The following is a 25,559-nucleotide window of genomic DNA, read 5'->3' as shown; positions in this document are numbered from 1 at the left end:
CAAATGTAACTACTAGATTGTGATACAATACACTATTGGGTGAAGTTTGGTTGACTTCTGCGCAGCGGTTTGGGAGTTAACATCAAAATTACATTTCTCGGCCATATCGCATAGATCTCACTGTGAAAAGGCTTAAATGGCTTTTTTGACCTAAGTTTAATGATTGCGCTCAAACCAAATGTCCTAGAACGAAATTTTCAAATGTAACTACTAGAATGTGATACAATACACTATTGGGTGAAGTTTGGTTGACTTCTGCGCAGCGGTTTGGGAGTTAACATCAAAATTACATTTCTCGGCCATATCGCATAGATCTCACTGTGAAAAGGCTTAAATGACTTTTTTTAATTAAGTTTGAAGATTGCGCTCAAATCAAATGTCCTAGAACCAAATTTCCACATGTAACTACTAGATTGTGATACAATACACTAATGGGTGAAGTTTGGTTTACTTCTGCGCAGCGGTTTGGGAGTTAACATCAAAATTACATTTCTCGGCCATATCGCATAGATCTCACTGTGAAAAGGCTTTAATGGCTTTTTTGACCTAAGTTTAATAATTGCGCTCAAACCAAATGTCCTAGAACGAAATTTTAAAATGTAACTACTAGAATGTGATACAATACACTATTGGGTGAAGTTTGGTTGACTTCTGCGCAGCGGTTTGGGAGTTAACATCAAAATTACATTTCTCGGCCATATCGCATAGATCTCACTGTGAAAAGGCTTAAATGACTTTTTTAATTAAGTTTGATGATTGCGTTCAAACAAAATGTCCTAGAACAAAATTTTCAAATGTAACTACTAGATTGTGATACAATACACTATTGGGTGAAGTTTGGTTGACTTCTGCGCAGCGGTTTGGGAGTTAACATCAAAATTACATTTCTCGGCCATATCGCATAGATCTCACTGTGAAAAGGCTTAAATGACTTTTTAAATTAAGTTTGATGATTGCGTTCAAACAAAATGTCCTAGAACAAAATTTTCAAATGTAACTACTAGATTGTGATACAATACACTATTGGGTGAAGTTTGGTTGACTTCTGCGCAGCGGTTTGGGAGTTAACATCAAAATTACATTTATCGGCCATATCGCATAGATCTCACTGTGAAAAGGCTTAAATGGCTTTTTTGACCTAAGTTTGAGGATTGCGCTCAAATCAAATGTCCTAGAACCAAATTTCCACATGTAACTACTAGATTGTGATACAATACACTAATGGGTGAAGTTTGGTTTACTTCTGCGCAGCGGTTTGGGAGTTAACATCAAAATTACATTTCTCGGCCATATCGCATAGATCTCACTGTGAAAAGGCTTAAATGGCTTTTTTGACCTAAGTTTAATAATTGCGCTCAAACCAAATGTCCTAGAACGAAATTTTAAAATGTAACTACTAGAATGTGATACAATACACTATTGGGTGAAGTTTGGTTGACTTCCGCGCAGCGGTTTGGGAGTTAACATCAAAATTACATTTCTCGGCCATATCGCATAGATCTCACTGTGAAAAGGCTTAAATGGCTTTTTTGACCTAAGTTTGAGGATTGCGCTCAAATCAAATGTCCTAGAACAAAATTTTCAAATGTAACTACTAGATTGTGATACAATACACTATTGGGTGAAGTTTCGTTGACTTCTGCGCAGCGGTTTGGGAGTTAACATCAAAATTACATTTCTCGGCCATATCGCATAGATCTCACTGTGAAAAGGCTTAAATGACTTTTTAAATTAAGTTTGATGATTGCGTTCAAACAAAATGTCCTAGAACAAAATTTTCAAATGTAACTACTAGATTGTGATACAATACACTATTGGGTGAAGTTTGGTTGACTTCTGCGCAGCGGTTTGGGAGTTAACATCAAAATTACATTTATCGGCCATATCGCATAGATCTCACTGTGAAAAGGCTTAAATGGCTTTTTTGACCTAAGTTTGAGGATTGCGCTCAAATCAAATGTCCTAGAACCAAATTTCCACATGTAACTACTAGATTGTGATACAATACACTAATGGGTGAAGTTTGGTTTACTTCTGCGCAGCGGTTTGGGAGTTAACATCAAAATTACATTTCTCGGCCATATCGCATAGATCTCACTGTGAAAAGGCTTAAATGGCTTTTTTGACCTAAGTTTAATAATTGCGCTCAAACCAAATGTCCTAGAACGAAATTTTAAAATGTAACTACTAGAATGTGATACAATACACTATTGGGTGAAGTTTGGTTGACTTCCGCGCAGCGGTTTGGGAGTTAACATCAAAATTACATTTCTCGGCCATATCGCATAGATCTCACTGTGAAAAGGCTTAAATGGCTTTTTTGACCTAAGTTTGAGGATTGCGCTCAAATCAAATGTCCTAGAACCAAATTTCCACATGTAACTACTAGATTGTGATACAATACACTAATGGGTGAAGTTTGGTTGACTTCTGCGCAGCGGTTTGGGAGTTAACATCAAAATTACATTTCTCGGCCATATCGCATAGATCTCACTGTGAAAAGGCTTAAATGACTTTTTTAATTAAGTTTGATGATTGCGCTCAAACAAAATTTCCTAGAACAAAATTTTCAAATGTAACTACTAGATTGTGATACAATACACTATTGGGTGAAGTTTGGTTGACTTCTGCGCAGCGGTTTGGGAGTTAACATCAAAATTACATTTCTCGGCCATATCGCATAGATCTCACTGTGAAAAGGCTTAAATGACTTTTTTAATTAAGTTTGATGATTGCGTTCAAACAAAATGTCCTAGAACAAAATTTTCAAATGTAACTACTAGAATGTGATACAATACACTATTGGGTGAAGTTTAGTTGACTTCTGCGCAGCGGTTTGGGAGTTAACATCAAAATTACATTTCTCGGCCATATCGCATAGATCTCACTGTGAAAAGGCTTAAATGGCTTTTTTGATCTAAGTTTGAGGATTGCGCTCAAATCAAATGTCCTAGAACCAAATTTCCACATGTAACTACTAGATTGTGATACAATACACTAATGGGTGAAGTTTGGTTTACTTCTGCGCAGCGGTTTGGGAGTTAACATCAAAATTACATTTCTCGGCCATATCGCATAGATCTCACTGTGAAAAGGCTTAATGGCTTTTTTGACCTAAGTTTAATAATTGCGCTCAAACCAAATGTCCTAGAACGAAATTTTCAAATGTAACTACTAGAATGTGATACAATACACTATTGGTTGAAGTTTGGTTGACTTCTGCGCAGCGGTTTGGGAGTTAACATCAAAATTACATTTCTCGGCCATATCGCATAGATCTCACTGTGAAAAGGCTTAAATGGCTTTTTTGACCTAAGTTTAATGATTGCGCTCAAACCAAATGTCCTAGAACGAAATTTTCAAATGTAACTACTAGAATGTGATACAATACACTATTGGGTGAAGTTTGGTTGACTTCTGCGCAGCGGTTTGGGAGTTAACATCAAAATTACATTTCTCGGCCATATCGCATAGATCTCACTGTGAAAAGGCTTAAATGACTTTTTTTAATTAAGTTTGAAGATTGCGCTCAAATCAAATGTCCTAGAACCAAATTTCCACATGTAACTACTAGATTGTGATACAATACACTAATGGGTGAAGTTTGGTTTACTTCTGCGCAGCGGTTTGGGAGTTAACATCAAAATTACATTTCTCGGCCATATCGCATAGATCTCACTGTGAAAAGGCTTTAATGGCTTTTTTGACCTAAGTTTAATAATTGCGCTCAAACCAAATGTCCTAGAACGAAATTTTAAAATGTAACTACTAGAATGTGATACAATACACTATTGGGTGAAGTTTGGTTGACTTCTGCGCAGCGGTTTGGGAGTTAACATCAAAATTACATTTCTCGGCCATATCGCATAGATCTCACTGTGAAAAGGCTTAAATGACTTTTTTAATTAAGTTTGATGATTGCGTTCAAACAAAATGTCCTAGAACAAAATTTTCAAATGTAACTACTAGATTGTGATACAATACACTATTGGGTGAAGTTTGGTTGACTTCTGCGCAGCGGTTTGGGAGTTAACATCAAAATTACATTTCTCGGCCATATCGCATAGATCTCACTGTGAAAAGGCTTAAATGACTTTTTAAATTAAGTTTGATGATTGCGTTCAAACAAAATGTCCTAGAACAAAATTTTCAAATGTAACTACTAGATTGTGATACAATACACTATTGGGTGAAGTTTGGTTGACTTCTGCGCAGCGGTTTGGGAGTTAACATCAAAATTACATTTATCGGCCATATCGCATAGATCTCACTGTGAAAAGGCTTAAATGGCTTTTTTGACCTAAGTTTGAGGATTGCGCTCAAATCAAATGTCCTAGAACCAAATTTCCACATGTAACTACTAGATTGTGATACAATACACTAATGGGTGAAGTTTGGTTTACTTCTGCGCAGCGGTTTGGGAGTTAACATCAAAATTACATTTCTCGGCCATATCGCATAGATCTCACTGTGAAAAGGCTTAAATGGCTTTTTTGACCTAAGTTTAATAATTGCGCTCAAACCAAATGTCCTAGAACGAAATTTTAAAATGTAACTACTAGAATGTGATACAATACACTATTGGGTGAAGTTTGGTTGACTTCCGCGCAGCGGTTTGGGAGTTAACATCAAAATTACATTTCTCGGCCATATCGCATAGATCTCACTGTGAAAAGGCTTAAATGGCTTTTTTGACCTAAGTTTGAGGATTGCGCTCAAATCAAATGTCCTAGAACAAAATTTTCAAATGTAACTACTAGATTGTGATACAATACACTATTGGGTGAAGTTTGGTTGACTTCTGCGCAGCGGTTTGGGAGTTAACATCAAAATTACATTTCTCGGCCATATCGCATAGATCTCACTGTGAAAAGGCTTAAATGACTTTTTAAATTAAGTTTGATGATTGCGTTCAAACAAAATGTCCTAGAACAAAATTTTCAAATGTAACTACTAGATTGTGATACAATACACTATTGGGTGAAGTTTGGTTGACTTCTGCGAAGCGGTTTGGGAGTTAACATCAAAATTACATTTATCGGCCATATCGCATAGATCTCACTGTGAAAAGGCTTAAATGGCTTTTTTGACCTAAGTTTGAGGATTGCGCTCAAATCAAATGTCCTAGAACCAAATTTCCACATGTAACTACTAGATTGTGATACAATACACTAATGGGTGAAGTTTGGTTTACTTCTGCGCAGCGGTTTGGGAGTTAACATCAAAATTACATTTCTCGGCCATATCGCATAGATCTCACTGTGAAAAGGCTTAAATGGCTTTTTTGACCTAAGTTTAATAATTGCGCTCAAACCAAATGTCCTAGAACGAAATTTTAAAATGTAACTACTAGAATGTGATACAATACACTATTGGGTGAAGTTTGGTTGACTTCCGCGCAGCGGTTTGGGAGTTAACATCAAAATTACATTTCTCGGCCATATCGCATAGATCTCACTGTGAAAAGGCTTAAATGGCTTTTTTGACCTAAGTTTGAGGATTGCGCTCAAATCAAATGTCCTAGAACCAAATTTCCACATGTAACTACTAGATTGTGATACAATACACTAATGGGTGAAGTTTGGTTGACTTCTGCGCAGCGGTTTGGGAGTTAACATCAAAATTACATTTCTCGGCCATATCGCATAGATCTCACTGTGAAAAGGCTTAAATGACTTTTTTAATTAAGTTTGATGATTGCGCTCAAACAAAATTTCCTAGAACAAAATTTTCAAATGTAACTACTAGATTGTGATACAATACACTATTGGGTGAAGTTTGGTTGACTTCTGCGCAGCGGTTTGGGAGTTAACATCAAAATTACATTTCTCGGCCATATCGCATAGATCTCACTGTGAAAAGGCTTAAATGACTTTTTTAATTAAGTTTGATGATTGCGTTCAAACAAAATGTCCTAGAACAAAATTTTCAAATGTAACTACTAGAATGTGATACAATACACTATTGGGTGAAGTTTAGTTGACTTCTGCGCAGCGGTTTGGGAGTTAACATCAAAATTACATTTCTCGGCCATATCGCATAGATCTCACTGTGAAAAGGCTTAAATGGCTTTTTTGACCTAAGTTTGAGGATTGCGCTCAAATCAAATGTCCTAGAACCAAATTTCCACATGTAACTACTAGATTGTGATACAATACACTAATGGGTGAAGTTTGGTTTACTTCTGCGCAGCGGTTTGGGAGTTAACATCAAAATTACATTTCTCGGCCATATCGCATAGATCTCACTGTGAAAAGGCTTAATGGCTTTTTTGACCTAAGTTTAATAATTGCGCTCAAACCAAATGTCCTAGAACGAAATTTTCAAATGTAACTACTAGAATGTGATACAATACACTATTGGTTGAAGTTTGGTTGACTTCTGCGCAGCGGTTTGGGAGTTAACATCAAAATTACATTTCTCGGCCATATCGCATAGATCTCACTGTGAAAAGGCTTAAATGGCTTTTTTGACCTAAGTTTGAGGATTGCGCTCAAATCAAATGTCCTAGAACCAAATTTTCACATGTAACTACTAGATTGTGATACAATACACTAATGGGTGAAGTTTGGTTGACTTCTGCGCAGCGGTTTGGGAGTTAACATCAAAATTACATTTCTCGGCCATATCGCATAGATCTCACTGTGAAAAGGCTTAAATGACTTTTTTAATTAAGTTTGATGATTGCGCTCAAACAAAATTTCCTAGAACAAAATTTTCAAATGTAACTACTAGATTGTGATACAATACACTATTGGGTGAAGTTTGGTTGACTTCTGCGCAGCGGTTTGGGAGTTAACATCAAAATTACATTTCTCGGCCATATCGCATAGATCTCACTGTGAAAAGGCTTAAATGGCTTTTTTGACCTAAGTTTAATGATTGCGCTCAAACCAAATGTCCTAGAACGAAATTTTCAAATTTAACTACTAGAATGTGATACAATACACTATTGGGTGAAGTTTGGTTGACTTCTGCGCAGCGGTTTGGGAGTTAACATCAAAATTACATTTCTCGGCCATATCGCATAGATCTCACTGTGAAAAGGCTTAAATGGCTTTTTTGACCTAAGTTTAATAATTGCGCTCAAACCAAATGTCCTAGAACGAAATTTTCAAATGTAACTACTAGAATGTGATACAATACACTTTTGGGTGAAGTTTGGTTGACTTCTGCGCAGCGGTTTGGGAGTTAACATCAAAATTACATTTCTCGGCCATATCGCATAGATCTCACTGTGAAAAGGCTTAAATGACTTTTTTAATTAAGTTTGATGATTGCGCTCAAACAAAATTTCCTAGAACAAAATTTTCAAATGTAACTACTAGATTGTGATACAATACACTATTGGGTGAAGTTTGGTTGACTTCTGCGCAGCGGTTTGGGAGTTAACATCAAAATTACATTTCTCGGCCATATCGCATAGATCTCACTGTGAAAAGGCTTAAATGGCTTTTTTGACCTAAGTTTGAGGATTACGCTCAAATCAAATGTCCTAGAACCAAATTTTCACATGTAACTACTAGATTGTGATACAATACACTAATGGGTGAAGTTTGGTTGACTTCTGCGCAGCGGTTTGGGAGTTAACATCAAAATTACATTTCTCGGCCATATCGCATAGATCTCGCTGTGAAAAGGCTTAAATGACTTTTTTAATTAAGTTTGATGATTGCGCTCAAACAAAATTTCCTAGAACAAAATTTTCAAATGTAACTACTAGATTGTGATACAATACACTATTGGGTGAAGTTTGGTTGACTTCTGCGCAGCGGTTTGGGAGTTAACATCAAAATTACATTTCTCGGCCATATCGCATAGATCTCACTGTGAAAAGGCTTAAATGGCTTTTTTGACCTAAGTTTAACAATTGCGCTCAAACCAAATGTCCTAGAACGAAATTTTCAAATGTAACTACTAGAATGTGATACAATACACTATTGGGTGAAGTTTGGTTGACTTCTGCGCAGCGGTTTGGGAGTTAACATCAAAATTACATTTCTCGGCCATATCGCATAGATCTCACTGTGAAAAGGCTTAAATGGCTTTTTTGACCTAAGTTTAACAATTGCGCTCAAACCAAATGTCCTAGAACGAAATTTTCAAATGTAACTACTAGAATGTGATACAATACACTATTGGGTGAAGTTTGGTTGACTTCTGCGCAGCGGTTTGGGAGTTAACATCAAAATTACATTTCTCGGCCATATCGCATAGATCTCACTGTGAAAAGGCTTAAATGGCTTTTTTGACCTAAGTTTAATAATTGCGCTCAAACCAAATGTCCTAGAACGAAATTTTCAAATGTAACTACTAGAATGTGATACAATACACTATTGGGTGAAGTTTGGTTGACTTCTGCGCAGCGGTTTGGGAGTTAACATCAAAATTACATTTCTCGGCCATATCGCATAGATCTCACTGTGAAAAGGCTTAAATGGCTTTTTTGACCTAAGTTTGAGGATTGCGCTCAAATCAAATGTCCTAGAACCAAATTTTCACATGTAACTACTAGATTGTGATACAATACACTAACGGGTGAAGTTTGGTTGACTTCTGCGCAGCGGTTTGGGAGTTAACATCAAAATTACATTTCTCGGCCATATCGCATAGATCTCACTGTGAAAAGGCTTAAATGACTTTTTTAATTAAGTTTGATGATTGCGCTCAAACAAAATTTCCTAGAACAAAATTTTCAAATGTAACTACTAGATTGTGATAAAATACACTATTGGGTGAAGTTTGGTTGACTTCTGCGCAGCGGTTTGGGAGTTAACATCAAAATTACATTTCTCGGCCATATCGCATAGATCTCACTGTGAAAAGGCTTAAATGGCTTTTTTGACCTAAGTTTGAGGATTGCGCTCAAATCAAATGTCCTAGAACCAAATTTCCACATGTAACTACTAGATTGTGATACAATACACTAATGGGTGAAGTTTGGTTTACTTCTGCGCAGCGGTTTGGGAGTTAACATCAAAATTACATTTCTCGGCCATATCGCATAGATCTCACTGTGAAAAGGCTTTAATGGCTTTTTTGACCTAAGTTTAATAATTACGCTCAAACCAAATGTCCTAGAACGAAATTTTAAAATGTAACTACTAGAATGTGATACAATACACTATTGGGTGAAGTTTGGTTGACTTCTGCGCAGCGGTTTGGGAGTTAACATCAAAATTACATTTCTCGGCCATATCGCATAGATCTCACTGTGAAAAGGCTTAAATGGCTTTTTTGACCTAAGTTTGAGGATTGCGCTCAAATCAAATGTCCTAGAACCAAATTTTCACATGTAACTACTAGATTGTGATACAATACACTAATGGGTGAAGTTTGGTTGACTTCTGCGCAGCGGTTTGGGAGTTAACATCAAAATTACATTTCTCGGCCATATCGCATAGATCTCACTGTGAAAAGGCTTAAATGACTTTTTTAATTAAGTTTGATGATTGCGCTCAAACAAAATATCCTAGAACAAAATTTTCAAATGTAACTACTAGATTGTGATACAATACACTATTGGGTGAAGTTTGGTTGACTTCTGCGCAGCGGTTTGGGAGTTAACATCAAAATTACATTTCTCGGCCATATCGCATAGATCTCACTGTGAAAAGGCTTAAATGGCTTTTTTGACCTAAGTTTAATGATTGCGCTCAAACCAAATGTCCTAGAACGAAATTTTCAAATGTAACTACTAGAATGTGATACAATACACTATTGGGTGAAGTTTGGTTGACTTCTGCGCAGCGGTTTGGGAGTTAACATCAAAATTACATTTCTGGGCCATATCGCATAGATCTCACTGTGAAAAGGCTTAAATGGCTTTTTTGACCTAAGTTTAATGATTGCGCTCAAACCAAATGTCCTAGAACGAAATTTTCAAATGTAACTACTAGAATGTGATACAATACACTATTGGGTGAAGTTTGGTTGACTTCTGCGCAGCGGTTTGGGAGTTAACATCAAAATTACATTTCTCGGCCATATCGCATAGATCTCACTGTGAAAAGGCTTAAATGGCTTTTTTGACCTAAGTTTGAGGATTGCGCTCAAATCAAACGTCCTAGAACCAAATTTCCACATATAACTACTAGATTGTGATACAATACACTAATGGGTGAAGTTTGGTTTACTTCTGCGCAGCGGTTTGGGAGTTAACATCAAAATTACATTTCTCGGCCATATCGCATAGATCTCACTGTGAAAAGGCTTAAATGGCTTTTTTGACCTAAGTTTGAGGATTGCGCTCAAATCAAATGTCCTAGAACCAAATTTCCACATGTAACTACTAGATTGTGATACAATACACTAATGGGTGAAGTTTGGTTGACTTCTGCGCAGCGGTTTGGGAGTTAACATCAAAATTACATTTCTCGGCCATATCGCATAGATCTCACTGTGAAAAGGCTTAAATGGCTTTTTTACCTAAGTTTAATAATTGCGCTCAAACCAAATGTCCTAGAACGAAATTTTCAAATGTAACTACTAGAATGTGATACAATACACTATTGGGTGAAGTTTGGTTGACTTCTGCGCAGCGGTTTGGGAGTTAACATCAAAATTATATTTCTCGGCCATATCGCATAGATCTCACTGTGAAAAGGCTTAAATGGCTTTTTTGACCTAAGTTTGAGGATTGCGCTCAAATCAAATGTCCTAGAACCAAATTTTCACATGTAACTACTAGATTGTGATACAATACACTAATGGGTGAAGTTTGGTTGACTTCTGCGCAGCGGTTTGGGAGTTAACATCAAAATTACATTTCTCGGCCATATCGCATAGATCTCACTGTGAAAAGGCTTAAATGACTTTTTTTAATTAAGTTTGATGATTGCGCTCAAACAAAATTTCCTAGAAAAAAATTTTCAAATGTAACTACTAGATTGTGATACAATACACTATTGGGTGAAGTTTGGTTGACTTCTGCGCAGCGGTTTGGGAGTTAACATCAAAATTACATTTCTCGGCCATATCGCATAGATCTCACTGTGAAAAGGCTTAAATGGCTTTTTTGACCTAAGTTTAATGATTGCGCTCAAACCAAATGTCCTAGAACGAAATTTTCAAATGTAACTACTAGATTGTGATACAATACACTATTGGGTGAAGTTTGGTTGACTTCTGCGCAGCGGTTTGGGAGTTAACATCAAAATTACATTTCTCGGCCATATCGCTTAGATCTCACTGTGAAAAGGCTTAAATGACTTTTTTTAATTAAGTTTGAAGATTGCGCTCAAATCAAATGTCCTAGAACCAAATTTCCACATGTAACTACTAGATTGTGATACAATACACTATTGGGTGAAGTTTGGTTGACTTCTGCGCAGCGGTTTGGGAGTTAACATCAAAATTACATTTCTCGGCCATATCGCATAGATCTCACTGTGAAAAGGCTTAAATGACTTTTTAAATTAAGTTTGATGATTGCGTTCAAACAAAATGTCCTAGAACAAAATTTTCAAATGTAACTACTAGATTGTGATACAATACACTATTGGGTGAAGTTTGGTTGACTTCTGCGCAGCGGTTTGGGAGTTAACATCAAAATTACATTTATCGGCCATATCGCATAGATCTCACTGTGAAAAGGCTTAAATGGCTTTTTTGACCTAAGTTTGAGGATTGCGCTCAAATCAAATGTCCTAGAACCAAATTTCCACATGTAACTACTAGATTGTGATACAATACACTAATGGGTGAAGTTTGGTTTACTTCTGCGCAGCGGTTTGGGAGTTAACATCAAAATTACATTTCTCGGCCATATCGCATAGATCTCACTGTGAAAAGGCTTAAATGGCTTTTTTGACCTAAGTTTAATAATTGCGCTCAAACCAAATGTCCTAGAACGAAATTTTAAAATGTAACTACTAGAATGTGATACAATACACTATTGGGTGAAGTTTGGTTGACTTCCGCGCAGCGGTTTGGGAGTTAACATCAAAATTACATTTCTCGGCCATATCGCATAGATCTCACTGTGAAAAGGCTTAAATGGCTTTTTTGACCTAAGTTTGAGGATTGCGCTCAAATCAAATGTCCTAGAACAAAATTTTCAAATGTAACTACTAGATTGTGATACAATACACTATTGGGTGAAGTTTGGTTGACTTCTGCGCAGCGGTTTGGGAGTTAACATCAAAATTACATTTCTCGGCCATATCGCATAGATCTCACTGTGAAAAGGCTTAAATGACTTTTTAAATTAAGTTTGATGATTGCGTTCAAACAAAATGTCCTAGAACAAAATTTTCAAATGTAACTACTAGATTGTGATACAATACACTATTGGGTGAAGTTTGGTTGACTTCTGCGCAGCGGTTTGGGAGTTAACATCAAAATTACATTTATCGGCCATATCGCATAGATCTCACTGTGAAAAGGCTTAAATGGCTTTTTTGACCTAAGTTTGAGGATTGCGCTCAAATCAAATGTCCTAGAACCAAATTTCCACATGTAACTACTAGATTGTGATACAATACACTAATGGGTGAAGTTTGGTTTACTTCTGCGCAGCGGTTTGGGAGTTAACATCAAAATTACATTTCTCGGCCATATCGCATAGATCTCACTGTGAAAAGGCTTAAATGGCTTTTTTGACCTAAGTTTAATAATTGCGCTCAAACCAAATGTCCTAGAACGAAATTTTAAAATGTAACTACTAGAATGTGATACAATACACTATTGGGTGAAGTTTGGTTGACTTCCGCGCAGCGGTTTGGGAGTTAACATCAAAATTACATTTCTCGGCCATATCGCATAGATCTCACTGTGAAAAGGCTTAAATGGCTTTTTTGACCTAAGTTTGAGGATTGCGCTCAAATCAAATGTCCTAGAACCAAATTTCCACATGTAACTACTAGATTGTGATACAATACACTAATGGGTGAAGTTTGGTTGACTTCTGCGCAGCGGTTTGGGAGTTAACATCAAATTACATTTCTCGGCCATATCGCATAGATCTCACTGTGAAAAGGCTTAAATGACTTTTTTAATTAAGTTTGATGATTGCGCTCAAACAAAATTTCCTAGAACAAAATTTTCAAATGTAACTACTAGATTGTGATACAATACACTATTGGGTGAAGTTTGGTTGACTTCTGCGCAGCGGTTTGGGAGTTAACATCAAAATTACATTTCTCGGCCATATCGCATAGATCTCACTGTGAAAAGGCTTAAATGACTTTTTTAATTAAGTTTGATGATTGCGTTCAAACAAAATGTCCTAGAACAAAATTTTCAAATGTAACTACTAGAATGTGATACAATACACTATTGGGTGAAGTTTAGTTGACTTCTGCGCAGCGGTTTGGGAGTTAACATCAAAATTACATTTCTCGGCCATATCGCATAGATCTCACTGTGAAAAGGCTTAAATGGCTTTTTTGACCTAAGTTTGAGGATTGCGCTCAAATCAAATGTCCTAGAACCAAATTTCCACATGTAACTACTAGATTGTGATACAATACACTAATGGGTGAAGTTTGGTTTACTTCTGCGCAGCGGTTTGGGAGTTAACATCAAAATTACATTTCTCGGCCATATCGCATAGATCTCACTGTGAAAAGGCTTAATGGCTTTTTTGACCTAAGTTTAATAATTGCGCTCAAACCAAATGTCCTAGAACGAAATTTTCAAATGTAACTACTAGAATGTGATACAATACACTATTGGTTGAAGTTTGGTTGACTTCTGCGCAGCGGTTTGGGAGTTAACATCAAAATTACATTTCTCGGCCATATCGCATAGATCTCACTGTGAAAAGGCTTAAATGGCTTTTTTGACCTAAGTTTGAGGATTGCGCTCAAATCAAATGTCCTAGAACCAAATTTTCACATGTAACTACTAGATTGTGATACAATACACTAATGGGTGAAGTTTGGTTGACTTCTGCGCAGCGGTTTGGGAGTTAACATCAAATTACATTTCTAGGCCATATCGCATAGATCTCACTGTGAAAAGGCTTAAATGACTTTTTTAATTAAGTTTGATGATTGCGCTCAAACAAAATTTCCTAGAACAAAATTTTCAAATGTAACTACTAGATTGTGATACAATACACTATTGGGTGAAGTTTGGTTGACTTCTGCGCAGCGGTTTGGGAGTTAACATCAAAATTACATTTCTCGGCCATATCGCATAGATCTCACTGTGAAAAGGCTTAAATGGCTTTTTTGACCTAAGTTTAATGATTGCGCTCAAACCAAATGTCCTAGAACGAAATTTTCAAATGTAACTACTAGAATGTGATACAATACACTATTGGGTGAAGTTTGGTTGACTTCTGCGCAGCGGTTTGGGAGTTAACATCAAAATTACATTTCTCGGCCATATCGCATAGATCTCACTGTGAAAAGGCTTAAATGGCTTTTTTGACCTAAGTTTAATAATTGCGCTCAAACCAAATGTCCTAGAACGAAATTTTCAAATGTAACTACTAGAATGTGATACAATACACTTTTGGGTGAAGTTTGGTTGACTTCTGCGCAGCGGTTTGGGAGTTAACATCAAAATTACATTTCTCGGCCATATCGCATAGATCTCACTGTGAAAAGGCTTAAATGACTTTTTTAATTAAGTTTGATGATTGCGCTCAAACTAAATTTCCTAGAACAAAATTTTCAAATGTAACTACTAGATTGTGATACAATACACTATTGGGTGAAGTTTGGTTGACTTCTGCGCAGCGGTTTGGGAGTTAACATCAAAATTACATTTCTCGGCCATATCGCATAGATCTCACTGTGAAAAGGCTTAAATGGCTTTTTTGACCTAAGTTTGAGGATTACGCTCAAATCAAATGTCCTAGAACCAAATTTTCACATGTAACTACTAGATTGTGATACAATACACTAATGGGTGAAGTTTGGTTGACTTCTGCGCAGCGGTTTGGGAGTTAACATCAAAATTACATTTCTCGGCCATATCGCATAGATCTCGCTGTGAAAAGGCTTAAATGACTTTTTTAATTAAGTTTGATGATTGCGCTCAAACAAAATTTCCTAGAACAAAATTTTCAAATGTAACTACTAGATTGTGATACAATACACTATTGGGTGAAGTTTGGTTGACTTCTGCGCAGCGGTTTGGGAGTTAACATCAAAATTACATTTCTCGGCCATATCGCATAGATCTCACTGTGAAAAGGCTTAAATGGCTTTTTTGACCTAAGTTTAACAATTGCGCTCAAACCAAATGTCCTAGAACGAAATTTTCAAATGTAACTACTAGAATGTGATACAATACACTATTGGGTGAAGTTTGGTTGACTTCTGCGCAGCGGTTTGGGAGTTAACATCAAAATTACATTTCTCGGCCATATCGCATAGATCTCACTGTGAAAAGGCTTAAATGGCTTTTTTGACCTAAGTTTAACAATTGCGCTCAAACCAAATGTCCTAGAACGAAATTTTCAAATGTAACTACTAGAATGTGATACAATACACTATTGGGTGAAGTTTGGTTGACTTCTGCGCAGCGGTTTGGGAGTTAACATCAAAATTACATTTCTCGGCCATATCGCATAGATCTCACTGTGAAAAGGCTTAAATGGCTTTTTTGACCTAAGTTTAATAATTGCGCTCAAACCAAATGTCCTAGAACGAAATTTTCAAATGTAACTACTAGAATGTGATACAATACACTATTGGGTGAAGTTTGGTTGACTTCTGCGCAGCGGTTTGGGAGTTAACATCAAAATTACATTTCTCGGCCATATCGCATAGATCTCACTGTGAAAAGGCTTAAATGGCTTTTTTGACCTAAGTTTGAGGATTGCGCTCAAATCAAATGTCCTAGAACCAAATTTTCACATGTAACTACTAGATTGTGATACAATACACTAATGGGTGAAGTTTGGTTGACTTCTGCGCAGCGGTTTGGGAGTTATCAAAATTACATTTCTCGGCCATATCGCATAGATCTCACTGTGAAAAGGCTTAAATGACTTTTTTAATTAAGTTTGATGATTGCGCTCAAACAAAATTTCCTAGAACAAAATTTTCAAATGTAACTACTAGATTGTGATAAAATACACTATTGGGTGAAGTTTGGTTGACTTCTGCGCAGCGGTTTGGGAGTTAACATCAAAATTACATTTCTCGGCCATATCGCATAGATCTCACTGTGAAAAGGCTTAAATGGCTTTTTTGACCTAAGTTTGAGGATTGCGCTCAAATCAAATGTCCTAGAACCAAATTTCCACATGTAACTACTAGATTGTGATACAATACACTATTGGGTGAAGTTTGGTTGACTTCTGCGCAGCGGTTTGGGAGTTAACATCAAAATTACATTTCTCGGCCATATCGCATAGATCTCACTGTGAAAAGGCTTAAATGGCTTTTTTGACCTAAGTTTAACAATTGCGCTCAAACCAAATGTCCTAGAACGAAATTTTCAAATGTAACTACTAGAATGTGATACAATACACTATTGGGTGAAGTTTGGTTGACTTCTGCGCAGCGGTTTGGGAGTTAACATCAAAATTACATTTCTCGGCCATATCGCATAGATCTCACTGTGAAAAGGCTTAAAGGGCTTTTTTGACCTAAGTTTAATAATTGCGCTCAAACCAAATGTCCTAGAACGAAATTTTCAAATGTAACTACTAGAATGTGATACAATACACTATTGGGTGAAGTTTGGTTGACTTCTGCGCAGCGGTTTGGGAGTTAACATCAAAATTACATTTCTCGGCCATATCGCATAGATCTCACTGTGAAAAGGCTTAAATGGCTTTTTTGACCTAAGTTTAATGATTGCGCTCAAACCAAATGTCCTAGAACGAAATTTTCAAATGTAACTACTAGAATGTGATACAATACACTATTGGGTGAAGTTTGGTTGACTTCTGCGCAGCGGTTTGGGAGTTAACATCAAAATTACATTTCTCGGCCATATCGCATAGATCTCACTGTGAAAAGGCTTAAATGGCTTTTTTGACCTAAGTTTAACAATTGCGCTCAAACCAAATGTCCTAGAACGAAATTTTCAAATGTAACTACTAGAATGTGATACAATACACTATTGGGTGAAGTTTGGTTGACTTCTGCGCAGCGGTTTGGGAGTTAACATCAAAATTACATTTCTCGGCCATATCGCATAGATCTCACTGTGAAAAGGCTTAAATGGCTTTTTTGACCTAAGTTTGAGGATTGCGCTCAAATCAAATGTCCTAGAACCAAATTTTCACATGTAACTACTAGATTGTGATACAATACACTAATGGGTGAAGTTTGGTTGACTTCTGCGCAGCGGTTTGGGAGTTAACATCAAAATTACATTTCTCGGCCATATCGCATAGATCTCACTGTGAAAAGGCTTAAATGACTTTTTTAATTAAGTTTGATGATTGCGCTCAAACAAAATTTCCTAGAACAAAATTTTCAAATGTAACTACTAGATTGTGATACAATACACTATTGGGTGAAGTTTGGTTGACTTCTGCGCAGCGGTTTGGGAGTTAACATCAAAATTACATTTCTCGGCCATATCGCATAGATCTCACTGTGAAAAGGCTTAAATGGCTTTTTTGACCTAAGTTTAATGATTGCGCTCAAACCAAATGTCCTAGAACGAAATTTTCAAATGTAACTACTAGAATGTGATACAATACACTATTGGGTGAAGTTTGGTTGACTTCTGCGCAGCGGTTTGGGAGTTAACATCAAAATTACATTTCTCGGCCATATCGCATAGATCTCACTGTGAAAAGGCTTAAATGGCTTTTTTTACCTAAGTTTAACAATTGCGCTCAAACCAAATGTCCTAGAACGAAATTTTCAAATGTAACTACTAGAATGTGATACAATACACTATTGGGTGAAGTTTGGTTGACTTCTGCGCAGCGGTTTGGGAGTTAACATCAAAATTACATTTCTCGGCCATATCGCATAGATCTCACTGTGAAAAGGCTTAAATGGCTTTTTTGACCTAAGTTTAATAATTGCGCTCAAACCAAATGTCCTAGAACGAAATTTTCAAATGTAACTACTAGAATGTGATACAATACACTATTGGGTGAAGTTTGGTTGACTTCTGCGCAGCGGTTTGGGAGTTAACATCAAAATTACATTTCTCGGCCATATCGCATAGATCTCACTGTGAAAAGGCTTAAATGGCTTTTTTGACCTAAGTTTGAGGATTGCGCTCAAATCAAATGTCCTAGAACCAAATTTTCACATGTAACTACTAGATTGTGATACAATACACTAATGGGTGAAGTTTGGTTGACTTCTGCGCAGCGGTTTGGGAGTTAACATCAAAATTACATTTCTCGGCCATATCGCATAGATCTCACTGTGAAAAGGCTTAAATGACTTTTTTAATTAAGTTTGATGATTGCGCTCAAACAAAATTTCCTAGAACAAAATTTTCCAATGTAACTACTAGATTGTGATAAAATACACTATTGGGTGAAGTTTGGTTGACTTCTGCGCAGCGGTTTGGGAGTTAACATCAAAATTACATTTCTCGGCCATATCGCATAGATCTCACTGTGAAAAGGCTTAAATGGCTTTTTTGACCTAAGTTTGAGGATTGCGCTCAAATCAAATGTCCTAGAACCAAATTTCCACATGTAACTACTAGATTGTGATACAATACACTAATGGGTGAAGTTTGGTTTACTTCTGCGCAGCGGTTTGGGAGTTAACATCAAAATTACATTTCTCGGCCATATCGCATAGATCTCACTGTGAAAAGGCTTTAATGGCTTTTTTGACCTAAGTTTAATAATTACGCTCAAACCAAATGTCCTAGAACGAAATTTTAAAATGTAACTACTAGAATGTGATACAATACACTATTGGGTGAAGTTTGGTTGACTTCTGCGCAGCGGTTTGGGAGTTAACATCAAAATTACATTTCTCGGCCATATCGCATAGATCTCACTGTGAAAAGGCTTAAATGGCTTTTTTGACCTAAGTTTAATGATTGCGCTCAAACCAAATGTCCTAGAACGAAATTTTCAAATGTAACTACTAGAATGTGATACAATACACTATTGGGTGAAGTTTGGTTGACTTCTGCGCAGCGGTTTGGGAGTTAACATCAAAATTACATTTCTCGGCCATATCGCATAGATCTCACTGTGAAAAGGCTTAAATGACTTTTTTAATTAAGATTGATGATTGCGCTCAAACAAAATTTCCTAGAACAAAATTTTCAAATGTAACTACTAGATTGTGATACAATACACTAATGGGTGAAGTTTGGTTTACTTCTGCGCAGCGGTTTGGGAGTTAACATCAAAATTACATTTCTCGGCCATATCGCATAGATCTCACTGTGAAAAGGCTTAAATGGCTTTTTTGACCTAAGTTTGAGGATTGCGCTCAAATCAAATGTCCTAGAACAAAATTTTCAAATGTAACTACTAGATTGTGATACAATACACTATTGGGTGAAGTTTGGTTGACTTCTGCGCAGCGGTTTGGGAGTTAACATCAAAATTACATTTCTCGGCCATATCGCATAGATCTCACTGTGAAAAGGCTTAAATGGCTTTTTTGACCTAAGTTTGAGGATTGCGCTCAAATCAAATGTCCTAGAACCAAATTTCCACATGTAACTACTAGATTGTGATACAATACACTAATGGGTGAAGTTTGGTTGACTTCTGCGCAGCGGTTTGGGAGTTAACATCAAAATTACATTTATCGGCCATATCGCATAGATCTCACTGTGAAAAGGCTTAAATGGCTTTTTTGACCTAAGTTTGAGGATTGCGCTCAAATCAAATGTCCTAGAACCAAATTTCCACATGTAACTACTAGATTGTGATACAATACACTAATGGGTGAAGTTTGGTTGACTTCTGCGCAGCGGTTTGGGAGTTAACATCAAAATTACATTTCTCGGCCATATCGCATAGATCTCACTGTGAAAAGGCTTAAATGACTTTTTTAATTAAGTTTGATGATTGCGCTCAAACAAAATTTCCTAGAACAAAATTTTCAAATGTAACTACTAGATTGTGATACAATACACTATTGGGTGAAGTTTGGTTGACTTCTGCGCAGCGGTTTGGGAGTTAACATCAAAATTACATTTCTCGGCCATATCGCATAGATCTCACTGTGAAAAGGCTTAAATGACTTTTTTAATTAAGTTTGATGATTGCGTTCAAACAAAATGTCCTAGAACAAAATTTTCAAATGTAACTACTAGAATGTGATACAATACACTATTGGGTGAAGTTTGGTTTACTTCTGCGCAGCGGTTTGGGAGTTAACATCAAAATTACATTTCTCGGCCATATCGCATAGATCTCACTGTGAAAAGGCTTAAATGGCTTTTTTGACCTAAGTTTGAGGATTGCGCTCAAATCAAATGTCCTAGAACCAAATTTCCACATGTAACTACTAGATTGTGATACAATACACTAATGGGTGAAGTTTGGTTTACTTCTGCGCAGCGGTTTGGGAGTTAACATCAAAATTACATTTCTCGGCCATATCGCATAGATCTCACTGTGAAAAGGCTTTAATGGCTTTTTTGACCTAAGTTTAATAATTACGCTCAAACCAAATGTCCTAGAACGAAATTTTAAAATGTAACTACTAGAATGTGATACAATACACTATTGGGTGAAGTTTGGTTGACTTCTGCGCAGCGGTTTGGGAGTTAACATCAAAATTACATTTCTCGGCCATATCGCATAGATCTCACTGTGAAAAGGCTTAAATGGCTTTTTTGACCTAAGTTTGAGGATTGCGCTCAAATCAAATGTCCTAGAACCAAATTTTCACATGTAACTACTAGATTGTGATACAATACACTAATGGGTGAAGTTTGGTTGACTTCTGCGCAGCGGTTTGGGAGTTAACATCAAAATTACATTTCTCGGCCATATCGCATAGATCTCACTGTGAAAAGGCTTAAATGACTTTTTTAATTAAGTTTGATGATTGCGCTCAAACAAAATTTCCTAGAACAAAATTTTCAAATGTAACTACTAGATTGTGATACAATACACTATTGGGTGAAGTTTGGTTGACTTCTGCGCAGCGGTTTGGGAGTTAACATCAAAATTACATTTCTCGGCCATATCGCATAGATCTCACTGTGAAAAGGCTTAAATGGCTTTTTTGACCTAAGTTTAATGATTGCGCTCAAACCAAATGTCCTAGAACGAAATTTTCAAATGTAACTACTAGAATGTGATACAATACACTATTGGGTGAAGTTTGGTTGACTTCTGCGCAGCGGTTTGGGAGTTAACATCAAAATTACATTTCTCGGCCATATCGCATAGATCTCACTGTGAAAAGGCTTAAATGGCTTTTTTGACCTAAGTTTAACAATTGCGCTCAAACCAAATGTCCTAGAACGAAATTTTCAAATGTAACTACTAGAATGTGATACAATACACTATTGGGTGAAGTTTGGTTGACTTCTGCGCAGCGGTTTGGGAGTTAACATCAAAATTACATTTCTCGGCCATATCGCATAGATCTCACTGTGAAAAGGCTTAAATGGCTTTTTTGACCTAAGTTTAATAATTGCGCTCAAACCAAATGTCCTAGAACGAAATTTTCAAATGTAACTACTAGAATGTGATACAATACACTATTGGGTGAAGTTTGGTTGACTTCTGCGCAGCGGTTTGGGAGTTAACATCAAAATTACATTTCTCGGCCATATCGCATAGATCTCACTGTGAAAAGGCTTAAATGGCTTTTTTGACCTAAGTTTGAGGATTGCGCTCAAATCAAATGTCCTAGAACCAAATTTTCACATGTAACTACTAGATTGTGATACAATACACTAATGGGTGAAGTTTGGTTGACTTCTGCGCAGCGGTTTGGGAGTTAACATCAAAATTACATTTCTCGGCCATATCGCATAGATCTCACTGTGAAAAGGCTTAAATGACTTTTTTAATTAAGTTTGATGATTGCGCTCAAACAAAATTTCCTAGAACAAAATTTTCAAATGTAACTACTAGATTGTGATAAAATACACTATTGGGTGAAGTTTGGTTGACTTCTGCGCAGCGGTTTGGGAGTTAACATCAAAATTACATTTCTCGGCCATATCGCATAGATCTCACTGTGAAAAGGCTTAAATGGCTTTTTTGACCTAAGTTTGAGGATTGCGCTCAAATCAAATGTCCTAGAACCAAATTTCCACATGTAACTACTAGATTGTGATACAATACACTAATGGGTGAAGTTTGGTTTACTTCTGCGCAGCGGTTTGGGAGTTAACATCAAAATTACATTTCTCGGCCATATCGCATAGATCTCACTGTGAAAAGGCTTTAATGGCTTTTTTGACCTAAGTTTAATAATTACGCTCAAACCAAATGTCCTAGAACGAAATTTTAAAATGTAACTACTAGAATGTGATACAATACACTATTGGGTGAAGTTTGGTTGACTTCTGCGCAGCGGTTTGGGAGTTAACATCAAAATTACATTTCTCGGCCATATCGCATAGATCTCACTGTGAAAAGGCTTAAATGGCTTTTTGGACCTAAGTTTGAGGATTGCGCTCAAATCAAATGTCCTAGAACCAAATTTTTACATGTAACTACTAGATTGTGATACAATACACTAATGGGTGAAGTTTGGTTGACTTCTGCGCAGCGGTTTGGGAGTTAACATCAAAATTACATTTCTCGGCCATATCGCATAGATCTCACTGTGAAAAGGCTTAAATGACTTTTTTAATTAGGTTTGATGATTGCGCTCAAACAAAATTTCCTAGAACAAAATTTTCAAATGTAACTACTAGATTGTGATACAATACACTATTGGGTGAAGTTTGGTTGACTTCTGCGCAGCGGTTTGGGAGTTAACATCAAAATTACATTTCTCGGCCATATCGCATAGATCTCACTGTGAAAAGGCTTAAATGGCTTTTTTGACCTAAGTTTGAGGATTGCGCTCAAATCAAATGTCCTAGAACCAAATTTTCACATGTACCTACTAGATTGTGATACAATACACTAATGGGTGAAGTTTGGTTGACTTCTGCGCAGCGGTTTGGGAGTTAACATCAAAATTACATTTCTCGGCCATATCGCATAGATCTCACTGTGAAAAGGCTTAAATGACTTTTTTAATTAAGATTGATGATTGCGCTCAAACAAAATTTCCTAGAACAAAATTTTCAAATGTAACTACTAGATTGTGATACAATACACTATTGGGTGAAGTTTGGTTGACTTCTGCGCAGCGGTTTGGGAGTTAACATCAAAATTACATTTCTCGGCCATATCGCATAGATCTCACTGTGAAAAGGCTTAAATGGCTTTTTTGACCTAAGTTTAATGATTGCGCTCAAACCAAATGTCCTAGAACGAAATTTTCAAATGTAACTACTAGAATGTGATACAATACACTATTGGGTGAAGTTTGGTTGACTTCTGCGCAGCGGTTTGGGAGTTAACATCAAAATTACATTTCTCGGCCATGTCGCATAGATCTCACTGTGAAAAGGCTTAAATGGCTTTTTTGACCTAAGTTTAATAATTGCGCTCAAACCAAATGTCCTAGAACGAAATTTTCAAATGTAACTACTAGAATGTGATACAATACACTATTGGGTGAAGTTTGGTTGACTTCTGCGCAGCGGTTTGGGAGTTAACATCAAAATTACATTTCTCGGCCATATCGCATAGATCTCACTGTGAAAAGGCTTAAATGGCTTTTTTGACCTAAGTTTAATAATTGCGCTCAAACCAAATGTCCTAGAACGAAATTTTCAAATGTAACTACTAGAATGTGATACAATACACTATTGGGTGAAGTTTGGTTGACTTCTGCGCAGCGGTTTGGGAGTTAACATCAAAATTACATTTCTCGGCCATATCGCATAGATCTCACTGTGAAAAGGCTTAAATGACTTTTTTAAATAAGTTTGATGATTGCGTTCAAACCAAATGTCCTAGAACAAAATTTTCAAATGTAACTACTAGATTGTGATACAATACACTATTGGGTGAAGTTTGGTTGACTTCTGCGCAGCGGTTTGGGAGTTAACATCAAAATTACATTTCTCGGCCATATCGCATAGATCTCACTGTGAAAAGGCTTAAATGGCTTTTTTGACCTAAGTTTGAGGATTGCGCTCAAATCAAATGTCCTAGAACCAAATTTCCACATGTAACTACTAGATTGTGATACAATACACTAATGGGTGAAGTTTGGTTTACTTCTGCGCAGCGGTTTGGGAGTTAACATCAAAATTACATTTCTCGGCCATATCGCATAGATCTCACTGTGAAAAGGCTTAAATGGCTTTTTTGACCTAAGTTTAATAATTGCGCTCAAACCAAATGTCCTAGAACGAAATTTTAAAATGTAACTACTAGAATGTGATACAATACACTATTGGGTGAAGTTTGGTTGACTTCTGCGCAGCGGTTTGGGAGTTAACATTAAAATTACATTTCTCGGCCATATCGCATAGATCTCACTGTGAAAAGGCTTAAATGGCTTTTTTGACCTAAGTTTGAGGATTGCGCTCAAATCAAATGTCCTAGAACCAAATTTCCACATGTAACTACTAGATTGTGATACAATACACTAATGGGTGAAGTTTGGTTGACTTCTGCGCAGCGGTTTGGGAGTTAACATCAAAATTACATTTCTCGGCCATATCGCATAGATCTCACTGTGAAAAGGCTTAAATGGCTTTTTTGACCTAAGTTTAATGATTGCGCTCAAACCAAATGTCCTAGAACGAAATTTTCAAATGTAACCTTTAGAATGTGATACAATACACTATTGGGTGAAGTTTGGTTGACTTCTGCGCAGCGGTTTGGGAGTTAACATCAAAATTACATTTCTCGGCCATATCGCATAGATCTCACTGTGAAAAGGCTTAAATGGCTTTTTTGACCTAAGTTTAATAATTGCGCTCAAACCAAATGTCCTAGAACGAAATTTTCAAATGTAACTACTAGAATGTGATACAATACACTATTGGGTGAAGTTTGGTTGACTTCTGCGCAGCGGTTTGGGAGTTAACATCAAAATTACATTTCTCGGCCATATCGCATAGATCTCACTGTGAAAAGGCTTAAATGGCTTCTTTGACCTAAGTTTAATAATTGCGCTCAAACCAAATGTCCTAGAACGAACTTTTCAAATGTAACTACTAGAATGTGATACAAAACACTATTGGGTGAAGTTTGGTTGACTTCTGCGCAGCGGTTTGGGAGTTAACATCAAAATTACATTTCTCGGCCATATCGCATAGATCTCACTGTGAAAAGGCTTAAATGGCTTTTTTGACCTAAGTTTGAGGATTGCGCTCAAATCAAATGTCCTAGAACCAAATTTTCACATGTAACTACTAGATTGTGATACAATACACTAATGGGTGAAGTTTGGTTGACTTCTGCGCAGCGGTTTGGGAGTTAACATCAAAATTACATTTCTCGGCCATATCGCATAGATCTCACTGTGAAAAGGCTTAAATGACTTTTTTAATTAAGTTTGATGATTGCGCTCAAACAAAATTTCCTAGAACAAAATTTTCAAATGTAACTACTAGATTGTGATAAAATACACTATTGGGTGAAGTTTGGTTGACTTCTG

This window comes from Corythoichthys intestinalis, chromosome 18, assembly GCF_030265065.1.
Source record: "Corythoichthys intestinalis isolate RoL2023-P3 chromosome 18, ASM3026506v1, whole genome shotgun sequence".
Lineage (NCBI taxonomy): Eukaryota > Metazoa > Chordata > Actinopteri > Syngnathiformes > Syngnathidae > Corythoichthys > Corythoichthys intestinalis.
Note: the sequence above shows the minus strand (reverse complement) of the source record.